Below are 12,553 nucleotides of genomic sequence, written 5' to 3'. Positions count from 1 at the left end.
AGGTTAAGAAACTATTGATATTTTAGACATCACACAAACAGCAAGTTAAAATGAATAACAATACCAAAAAAAGAAAAGACAATGAGTGCGTATAAAACAACTTATATATTGAATCAAGGTACAAAGTCATGTAACAGTATTAAATGTTACCTTGAAACTCTCATAGAGTTCGAAACATGTTGGGTCATCGGTCGCATCTTTAACAGTGTAGTTTCGAATTCCACGTTCTTTGTTATAAGCACCAACATCTATCTTAAACAAAAGGGTCTTTTGTAAAAGAAGTTCCAGCTCTTCGGGATAATCATCATCTTCAGACAATGCCTTCATTAACTCATAAGCCGATTGGGTAACGAACTTCTTTACCACATATTCGAAAACAGTGAAAGATGTTGTGCCGGTTTGATTTTCTACACGAATCGGCACTTTAAACCTGTTATGTAAAAATTTAAAGACAGACAAAGTATGATTAAAGTGATATACTAATATTTTGCAAATCTATTTAGAATGTTTTGTAATTCACCTAACTACCATGTACGGCTTATTGATACAACCGTAACACTTCCTTTTCAAGTTTAAAAGTTGATCAACGTCGAAGGTAAGATCACAGTTGGGGATAACAGGTTTAGCACTCTTGTTACACTTCTTGCAGGCAATGTAGTACAAAGTGTCATCAGGAAGAATGGTATTGATTGTGGCCTGAATAATATAAAAGCCTTCCTACAATAATTTTAACAACAAAGTTGAAATTTGGATATATGTTTGGTTAAATATGGGTTCACAAAAATTCATTCAAATGATTACCATGGACGGGTTCAAGCGATCTAAACCAACATACTGAGCCTTTTTAAAACAGGAGTTTGGATAACGTGCAGAAGAAATTGACAACGAATGAGCTAACGAACAAATGGAATCTTCAGAAGAATGGATTTGAGTGAGGCTACGATAACAATAAGCAAGTTAGTTATTGTAATTGAAGTATCAAACAATGTTCAATAGATGAATGCAAATACAAATTTACTAATAAGTTGTAGAATATTTGTTTTAAATGCACAATTAATGTACTCCTTTATGGAGTGAACAAATGATTGAGCATTAAATCGAAATTGGTTTAGTTGTTTTGGGAACTACTATGTTTCATTAAGTGTTATTATTATGAATTAAAAAGTTGAATGTACAACAAAGTGAATTATTTACCTTTAGATCATTTGTCAATACTAACATTTAATGAGTACTAATAGAATGATTTATTTATCTTATAATGATTTTTAAATTTATTAATATACTTTGTAGGATAAGTAAATGTAGACTTTCAACATGTATATTTCAATTTATTACTTGAATGATTGAGTATCTACTAAATTTATAAAAACCCTCACTTTTTGACTTCTGAAATGACTGAAATGACCCTAGGATTTACTGGCTGACTATACGTATTAATTATTTAAGGGTTGTTATATACACAATCAATTTAACGTTGACCAAATAATAAACTTTTAGTCGACACTCACTGCTAATTAAAATTTATGCATTTTTGTAATATTATAAGTATTAATCTATAAGAAATAAATAAAAAGTGACATTTATATAAATAATAAAACAATTGGGATCTAAATAAAAAATAAATACAAGTCATGAATTAGTAAAAAGAAAATAATACTTATCATGTAGTAAATGTAAAAAAAAAATATAATAATAATAATAATAATAATAATAATAATAATAATAATAATAATAATAATAATAATAATAATAATAATAATAATAATAATAATAATAATAATAATGAGACTAAAGAATCTTTAACAATTACATTCTTATGTTGACTAAAAATAAAATATATATAAAAAAAATATAAACTAGTACCACCTATTGTTGACTAAAAGAATTATAAAATAAAATAAAATCATAAATTAGAACATTCTTATGTTGACTAACACTCTAATACTTGCACTATATAAACACCCCTAGACTCCTAGTTTCTCATTCACAAATCAAACCAAAATCCCCTCTCTAAAAACTTGAAGAAGTCTTGAGGTAACTTTCCTTTTCATTTTCTTAATTATTTTTATTCATTTTATTTATTTCTTGTATTTTGTTTAGCCAATTGTTATTTTAAATTGTTAATAAATATTCACATCAGTAGTATTTGTTTGGAAATTATTTAGAATAGTTGTGGTACTTATAAAAATAAATATGATAAGTTTTGGAATATTATTTGTAATTAATTACGAATTAAGTACTAATTAAACATGAAAACCATATAAAATTCGTAATAAAATATTAAACAGTAATAAAAATAATTATAATTTTTTTTTTGAGATTATTATACTTTTATAAACAAGCAAAAATTATAAAAATTAAATAAATGGGTCGATTATTATTTAAATAGAATTTTCTTTTACATTATTCTAAATCGAGAGAAATAATAAAGAAAATACAAAATAAATACAAACATGTATTAAATCTATTTTTATAAAATTTATATGATTAGTAGCATCACTAGATATTGTAAAAAAATATAAAAATTAATTTTAAATTGTTTTTCCTATTTATTTAATTATAGGCCGATTAGAATGGTTAAATAATTAGAAAATATTAAATAAATAATATTCTGGTATAAAATTTGATTTAATAATTTTAATAACATTTTTTACAGAATATAGAACCTATAAAAAATATAAAATTATTTATTTAGGTCGATTTGATATTTATTACCTAATTAATTTTGATTTAATCTAAACCGAGAACATATGCAAAGAAAAATGGAAATAAATATAAAAACTTGGAAAAAATAATTAAATACATATAAATACATTAATATTATATTGTTACTATTATTATAAAACATCAAAAATAATACTTATAATAACTAATTAATTCCTTTCCCTATTATACTAAAGAATTAAAAAAAATCAATAATAAAGAATAATACTTATATTATAAGATTATAACGTACACGATAATATGAAATTACTCGAACGTCAACGCTACTTATGGCCTAGGGTGATCCTTGGTACCATTATGGGACGCTTGTGGATCTCGAAAGCCAAGACTTAGATTCTGGTCAAGAGATCCTAGGCCGACCGGTAACAATAGATCATTCAAGTGACTCGGCGGTGGCATAGATGTTTGGGTATGGTGCACAATATAAACCTGACTAGTAATCATACACTCACTAAGTGAACAACACTTAGTCACTTACACACTTAATAAGTGGTGGACTTATTAAGAACAACTCACTAGTGTTCAACACTAACTTACTAAACATGGAAACTTACTAAAAATGGAAACTTACTTAGAATGGGAACTTAGTAAAACAAACTACACTTAAACACTTGCATACTTAAACTTAAACTTGGGCAAACATTTAACTACTCTTAAATGTCATTAGATTGACTTTCTGCTCACAATCATCCAACTCTTCTTATCCGAGGAATAACAAACTCTTCCCCTACTTACTAAGGTGAACTTCATAGCCCCACTTACTATTGCGCAATTTATTTAAACTTACTGGGGTGAGACACATGCTTCTTTTAATATTTACAACTTAGACACAAGTACCAACTATTAAACTGTGCTATACATGGCTATGTCCTGCAAGTCCCCACTGTGATATTTTTAATTGCTTTTACATAACGCATTCTTAATTATTGGGGGTAGGCCTATCGGGAGTAACGTCCTCGATACATTTGACCAAGTCATTGTATTACTTAATAATGATTCAAACTGACAAGGATACTACAACTTGTCACGGGGCAAACTTCGAACTGTTTAGTCTAAATATCACAAACTTGGCACTACTTTAGATCCCTGCGAGATCTACTTTTCTTGTGGTCTAAACAACGGTCAACTATTTTGTTAAACCTATGAACTTCACTCAACCTTTTTGGTTGACACTTTAGCATGTTTTGTCTCAGGTTACGATTGATCCACTTACTCTTATCTGTGTGATGTTACTTGGACTCTAGGACTTGAAGAAAGAGTCACATTTATTATTTATGCATTTAATTACATTCTTGTAATTTCAATTCTTGTAACGACATTCCATTTCTTTCCGCTGCGTAATCAATAAAGTTTGTTTTTATCATATAGTGTCGTTCTCATTATATAATATGTTAGTATTTTTGATATTAATGTCACATTCACCCAGGCCTTAACTGGGGGTGTGATAGATTGGTATCAGAGCATAACCAGGCTATTATAGAGAACCAGGATTGCATTTTTATGTGTGCCTTACTTGCTAGCTAGGGTGACTTAGCAATCTAGGGAACTATAACCTTTCCTGCCTTAGACTTAAAGCACTTAGGATTGCCTTATAATCTTAACAACCTTGCTTTAATAATCTTAGCTTAAAATTCTAATCAAAGACTCTTTTCTAATGTTAGGATGTCAAGCTTTAATCAAATAAACAAAACAACTCTCTTCAAACCATCTGAAGTAATGGCTCACTTCAAACCTGCCACCGAAGAAGATACTGGATACTCTTCAACTGCAAGACCAGTATGAAGCCCTCTTTATGGTCCTGACCCACCACCATTGAACTACAGTCCAAACACTCTCCAAGATTCATCTAAGTCTCTAGAATACCACCCGATTCCAAGATCGGAAAGTAAAGGGAAACACCCTACTGATTTTAAAGAAGATGGCCCGTCTAAGAAAAGAGCCCGATCTCCTTCCTACGATAACTATAACGCCATGTGTGAAATCAAGAATCTGCGAAAAACTATCGAGAAGAACTTTGATGGCTTGCTTCGCCATGTTGCAAGGGTCGAGGCTCGAATGGATGAAAAAGACCTAGCGATCAAGAAACTATTGGAAGAGAATGCTGAGTTAAAGAGAGAGATAAAGTTGGTGAAATATGAAAGTGAAAGAAGTGCCCGATTGTGATGCCCCGTACAAAACCATCGTGTACGAATCATCAACAACAGGATCATTACAAGGTCAAACACTATATGTCATTTCAAAATACGTTTGCATTCATGATAAAAGGTGACGTCATAACTAACGTCGAATGTTTTACATCAAATGTATGCTTCTATGAATAGAAGAAATTAATAATTGTACGTGACCCCAATGGTCGTTACAAATCATAGTTTCAAAAGTAATAATGTTTATGAATGCAAGATAAACGTTCATGCGGTGACATCTCTAAAGCAGCGAGTGTCTACAGCAAGACTAGTACAACAGCGGAAGCAACCTTAAGCACCTGAGAAAAACATGCTTAAAAACGTCAACATAAAGGTTGGTGAGCTATAGTTTAAGTATAACAGTATGTAAGGTAGGCCACGAGATTTCAGTGCTACAAAGAGCGTTTTAAAATAGTATGATAAAGTATATGTTTAACCGTGGGCACTTGGTAACTAACTTAACATTTATAACCCCCTGAAAGTACACTTGGCAAGTGCGTATGTTTACGAAGTATTAAACACCCATTAAATGCTAGCGCTACTAGCCCGAATGGGGATGTCAAACCCTATGGATCCATATCTAAGATTCGTGTTCACCGGTTCAAAAACCAATGACTAAACGTTACCGAGCTAAAGGGAATGTTTATGCCATTGTATAACCTACACATATATAAAGTTTAAGTACTCGTTCCTAGTATGTAAAATGTAAAATGCGCATGTATTCTCAGTTCTCAAAATAGTTAAAGTAAAAAAGGGATACTATAACTCACAGTGATAAAGTAGTGGTAAAGTCTAGTCAGGAAGTAAGCAAGTACGTAGGTCCAGAAAGTCCTCAACCTAAGTCAAATATTACTAAGTTAGTAAATCATCTCAATATGTTTAAATATATGTAAATTAGGTCTTAAAGGTCATCATCATTCATCATCAAACAAAAAGGTGTAACGTAAGTTTCGTTCATGAAAAGAGTTTAAAACAAAGGCTGAATTCGTTCAGTCACCACGACCTATATACCTACTGAAATAAGGTGAGACCAGTGGCCATGGCTCCGTATATGAGTCCTTTAGTTGTGATAAATATTCCAGAAGCAAACTCGTCTTCGTTTGACTGTGGCGATGGTTTAAGTGCGAGTAGGTCAGAATTTTCAGCACAACGTTAAAAGGACATAGTGACGATCGGAGGGCCATAAATCCTAAACCGTAACTCGGATTAAGATGAGTCTTAAATGAAAAGTTATCTACATGACCTGGGAAAACTGAAAATCATCTTTACAGCAGCCCAGGTGGTCTGACAAGTTACAGAAAACAGTAAACAGTAGGTTCCGGTGGGTTCTTGGTGCTTGACGTTCATCACGGTTCTCATCCTTGATGCATATAGCTTCAAGTGTACAACTCGTTGATGTGTTTACATCATATTTACCAAGTTTTAAACATCATAACACAAGTGTAAGTCTAAGATAAGTAGCACAACTCAATTAAGTGTTGCAAGTAGTTTGATGAACCAAAGTTACTTCAAGATCTTAGATTTAACACATACATGAAATATAAAAGTAATATTGAACTACAAACTTGAAAGTAAACTAACTAATCAAGATCTTAAGTTGTAGAACATAGTTCTTAGTTAGATCTTGAAGATCCATGACCCAAAAGTCTAGATCTAAAGTTATTAAGTCAAATCCTAAGTAATAACACTTGAATCTTTACTTTAATGAAACCATAAGCTATAAAACTTAGATTTTCATATTGTAAAGTACATGTAAGCTTTCAAGCTTTTGTTTATGACAAAATAAGTAGACCATAAGCTATAGAAGCTTAGATCTTTCATATGTATGTGAAGTTATAACTAGAAAGTTAAACCTCCATGTTCTTAAACTTATAAAGTTAGCTTTTGTTCAAGAAAAATGAGATCAAAGTTAACAAGTAACACTTGGCCAAGAACAACATAAATCACGAATTTAAAGATGCTAGAAATGAAGTAATAAACTAAATAAACAAGTAACTAGTTCATGGTTGTTCATACTTTAAAGATTCATGCCAAAGTCTTGATCTTTAAGGAAGTAAACTTTAAGTTTACAACATGAACTTCAAGTATTATTTTTACAACTCATGAACTTTAATCTTTTAAAACTTTAATTGTAGAACATAACTAGTAAGTTAGGTTCTTGGGTGTTCTTGTAAATACAAGATAATATGAAGAATCTAACTACAAAGTTTGATTCTTAACAACATTAAACAAGTACAAGTAAGTAAACAACTAACAAAACAACAACAAGAACAAGTGATGATGATGATTATGGGTGTTTGGTTTCAGTTTTCAAGAGGAAGAAAGGAAGAAAAGAAACCTTGTTACTTACAAGAATGGAGAGAAAGTTGAGAGGAAAATGCAAGTATTTTTTTTGTGTGTGTAAAAGTGAAAGAATAAGTTGAGAATACTAGTAGATAAGTGAATAAAATTTGAAACAAAACACTCCCCATCCATTACTAAAGTCGACGGTTTCCAAAGGGGGAGGGGGGAAGGAAAAATCCACAAGGTTCTTGCATGTAATTGACTATAAAGATGGTTATTAGAGGTGCTTTGATGGGGAAGATGTGTAAGTATCATGTAACTAGATTCCACACAACTTAATTAGTCTAGTTTAGTTTTAAAGTGACACTTGCATAAATAAAATGGGCTAGTTAATCCATTAAGGATGTAGTGTGGGCTTCTAAGTCCACTAATCATGAGCCCAAGTCCAAATAAATAATAATTCAAGTAAAAGCCCAAGTAATTAATTAGTAACCATAGTTAATTAAAATGATTAATAAAACTTAATCATGAATGTAAATAATATTCTAAAAATATTATTCGTGTAATGTTCGTGTGTCACAAAGATGTGTCGGGCATTTAAAGTCATGTATGGTAACAAGTAAATGTATAACAATACATTCATTTAATCACAAGTATTAATAATAAATATTAATAAGTAAACGTTCGAAAAATCCAGGGTCGTTACATTACCCACCTGTTAAAGAAAATTTCGTCCTGAAATTTTATGCTGAGGTAAATGGAGGAGTTAGGAAAAGGTGAGGATACTTCTGCATCATTTGATCCTCTCGCTCCCAGGTAAACTCAGGTCCTCGTTTGGCATTCCATCGTACTCGGACGATCAGAATCTTATTGCATTTCAAAGTTTTGACCTCACGGTCCATAATTTCAACAGGTTCTTCCACAAAGTGGAGTTTATCATCAATCTAAGTTCTTCCACTGGTATGATAAGTTCGGGTGCAGCGAGACACTTCTTCAAGTTTGACACGTGGAAGGTAGGATGAATTGAGCTCAATTGAGTTGGAAGATCCAAACGGTAAGCAACGGGTCCAACACGTTCCAAGATTTCAAAAGGACCAATATATCACGGGTTCAACTTTCCGCGCTTTCCAAAACGAATAACACCTTTCTAAGGTGCAACCTTCAACATCACACGGTCACCGACGTTGAATTCAAAGTCTTTACATTTAAGATCGGCATAACTCTTTTGACAATTGCGGGCAGTCTTAAGTCTCGCTTGAATTTGAGCAATCTTCTCCGTTGTTTCATGGACTACCTCGAGTCCGGTGATTTGCTTTTCGCCTACTTCGGACCAACAAATAGGAGATCGGCACTTGCGGACATACAATGCTTCAAAAGGTGCGGCATTAATACTCGAGTGATAACTGTTGTTGTAAGAAAATTCGGCGAGTGGCAAATGCCTTTCCCAGGCCTTTCCAAAATCAATGACACATGCACGCAACATGTCTTCCAAGGTCTGAATCGTTCGTTCACTTTGCCCGTCGGTCTGTGGGTGATAAGTAGTACTCATGTCGAGACGGGTTCCCATGGCTTCTTGTAAAGAACGCCAAAATCTAGAAGCAAAACGGGGATCGCGATCTGAGATGATCGATAAAGGTACACCATGACGAGATACAACCTCTTTGATGTATAGTTGAGTGAGTCTCTCCATCGTATCCGTTTCCTTCATAGCTAGGAAGTGTGCAGATTTAGTAAGACGGTCAACGATAACCCAGATGGTATCGTATCCACCCACCGTCTTTGGTAGCTTGGTGATGAAATCCATTGTGATCCTTTCCCACTTCCATTATGGGATTTCCGGTTGTTGAAGCAATCCAGAGGGCCTCTGATGTTCGGCCTTAACTTTCGAACAAGTCAAAAACTTACCAACATAAGTTGCAACGTCTTTCTTAAGATTTGGCCACCAGTACTGTTCCTTAAGATCGTGGTACATTTTTCCCACTCTGGGATGAATCGAATATCTTGACTTGTTGGCTTCATCTAATATAAGGTTTCGTAGATCTCCATAACAAGGTACCCAAATTCTTCTGGCATAACATCGGAGTCCAGTATCCCTAACCTCGAATCGAGAGACAAGAATGTTCAAATGTTTATGAGATATATTCTCCTCCTTGAGAGCCTCATCTTGGGCTACTCAGATCTGACTGTTGAGATTCGAATGGATGGTGATGTTCAGAGCCCTAACATGAAGAGGTGTCGTCCTCTCCTTTCGGCTTAAAGCGTCTGCTACAACATTGGCCTTGCCAGGATGATAGCAAAGTTCACAATCATAGTCATTCAGCATCTCGATCCATCGACGCTGTCTCATATTCAGTTGCTTCTGATCAAATATGTGTTGGAGACTTTTGTGGTCGGTGAAGATAGTGCTCTTAGTTCCATAAAGATAGTGTCTCCACAATTTGAGCGCAAAGACAACGGCTCCAAGTTCGAGATCATGAGTAGTGTAATTTCGCTCATGAATCTTCAGTTGACGGGAGGCGTAAGCGATAACCTTTGTGCGTTGCATCAGTACACAACCAAAATCACTTTTCGATGCATTACAATAAACAACAAAGTCGTCACTGCCCTCAGGAAGTGATAGGATAGGTGCGGTGGTTAACTTCTTCTTCAAAGTTTGAAATGCTGATTCGTGTGCGGGTTCCCAAATGAACTTCTTCCCTTTGTGAGTCAGCGCGGTCAAAGGACGCGCAATCAGAGAGAAACCTTCAATAAATCTTCGATAGTAACCGGCGAGGCCTAGAAATTGGCAAATATGAGTCGGAGTAGTGGGGGTCTCCCACTTGCTGATAGCTTCAATCTTGGCGGGATCAACTTTGATACCCTGGTCACTCACAACATGACCCATAAATTGAACTTCCTTCAACCAAAATTCACACTTGGAGAATTTCGCATAGAGTTGTTCTTGTCTCAAAAGTTCGAGTACTAGTTGGAGGTGTTGCTCATGATCTTCTTCGCTCTTAGAGTACATGAGGATATCATCTATGAAGACGATAACAAACTTATCCAAGTACGGCTTGCAGACACGATTCATGAGGTCCATAAATACGGCAGGTGCATTGGTCAATCCGAACGGCATAACAAGAAACTCATAATGACCATAACGAGTTCTGAACGCAGTTTTCATCACATCGCTTTCTTTCACCCTCAACTGGTGATATCCGGATCGTAAATTGATCTTGGAATAAATGCTCGATCCTTGTAGTTGGTCAAAAAGATCATCAATATGGGGAAGAGGATACCGATTCTTGATTGTCAATTTGTTGAGTTCACGGTAGTCGATACACATACGGAAGGATCCATCCTTCTTCTTCACAAACAACACAGGTGTGCCCCAAGGCAAGAAACTTGGTTGGATAAATCCACGGTCAAGTAGTTCTTGTAGTTGACTCTGTAATTCTTACATCTCGGAAGGTACGAGTTGATAAGGTGCGCGAGCTACATGTGCAGCTCCTGGTACTAAATCGATCTGAAACTCTACTGCTCTCGGTGGCGGTAATCCAGGCAATTCTTCAGGGAAGACATTGGAAAATTCGTTCACAATTCGAACGTCGTTCACACTCTTCACCTAGGTTTCTACCGTTTTCACATGTGCTAGGACAGCAAGACGTCCCTACTTCATGATCTTTTGCACTTTCACGCAACTAATTAGGTTCAGCTTCGAGGTACATATCTCTTCGTAAATAATTATGGGCTCACCATCTCCTTGTGGTATACGAAGAGCTTTATCTCCACAGATAATGTCGGCCCTTATCTTGGTCAACCAATCCATACCGACGATTACGTCTAAACTTCCCAATTTGATGGGTATCAAATCAATTTCAAAATCTGCACCAACTATGTTGATAATAGCTCCTCGACTAATATGGTCAACTTTCTCAAGTTTTCCATTGGCTACCTCTACAAGCATACTTTCCTTTAAAGGGACTAACGGCCAATTAATCTTATCGCAAAAGTGTCTACATACATAACTTCTATCGGCACCAGTATCAAATAGGACAGAAGCTAATAAATTGTTGATAGTGAATATACCTGTCACCAAGTCGGGGTTCTCTCGGGCGTCCTTTGCATTAACATTGAAAGCTCTACCACGCGGTGGTCCGTCGTCTTTTCTTTTGTTGGGGTACGCATTTCTGAAATGGCCCGTCTGTCCGCATTCGTAGCACTTTTTAGGTCCATTGGTGTTCGGCTTCCCATTCAAAGTGGTGACCTTGCAGTCCTTACCGATATGTCCAGTCCGTTGGCACTTTTCACAAACAACGTTACAATACCCAGTATGGTGCTTGTAGCACCTCTTGCATTGTGGTAGGGTACCCTTGTAGTTGGGGTTTGAGTTGGTGTTCGGATTGGGGTTTCCACCGTTGTTGTTTCCTCTGAAACCCTCATGTCGTTTCGACGGGTTTTGATCATAGGTCCTTCCCCTGTTGTTATCCCATTTGCGCTTTTCACTACTACCCGCTTCAGACTTAGCCTTCTCCGGTTCATCGATGATAATTTGGTTTATTAAAGTATGCACCATGCGCATCACTTCCGGGACATTGGGTGGCTTGGACGAGGTGACGTTTCCCTTAATGGACTTAGGAAGTCCCCACAAATATCTCTCCATACGCTTGAATTACGGGGTGACCATGGTAGGACACATCAGGGTTAGTTCCAAATATCTACGATTGTACCCATCGAGATCGTTTCCCACGACCTTCAACTGCATAAACTCAATCTCCATCTTCTGGATCTCGGTCCTAGGGCAATATTCTTCAATCAGGGCTCCTTTGAATTCCTCCCATGGGGTAGCAAATGCCTTATCAATACCTTTTGCTTGAGCCAACGTGTTCCACCACGTTACTGCGCCGTCAGACAGAGTGCATGAAGCAAACTTGGTTTTATTCGCCTCTGAACAGTTACTAACTCGAAACACAGATTCTAATTTCTCGAACCATCTAGTGAGACCAACCGGCCCCTCTGTTCCACTGAAGTTGTGGGGTTTGCAGCTTTGGAACTCTTTTTACGTGCACCCATTACGAATGGGTTGAATAACCGGTGGTGGTGGCGGTGGCGGTGGAGCTTGGAGGTTCCTTTCTGCTAAAGCTGCGGTGATTCGCTCATTGATCATCTCCTCGATTTGGGCTGTGGTAGGTGTTGATCGCCCGTTGGCCATGGTGTTCTAAACAAAAATTTTGACTCAAGTCAAAATCCAGTATTCAAATAGTAATAATACAGTATATGGTAACCAACATGGAATCAACACATCACATGTTTATTAAGTAATGCAATCCAGGTATAAATACCACAGAATCATACAGTAACGTAAATAGAACATCGTGCAAGAA

This window comes from Rutidosis leptorrhynchoides, chromosome 4 (assembly GCF_046630445.1).
Source record: "Rutidosis leptorrhynchoides isolate AG116_Rl617_1_P2 chromosome 4, CSIRO_AGI_Rlap_v1, whole genome shotgun sequence".
In the NCBI taxonomy this organism is placed as follows: domain Eukaryota; kingdom Viridiplantae; phylum Streptophyta; class Magnoliopsida; order Asterales; family Asteraceae; genus Rutidosis; species Rutidosis leptorrhynchoides.
The sequence above is the reverse complement of the archived record's forward strand: the minus strand, read 5'-3'. Positions refer to the sequence as shown.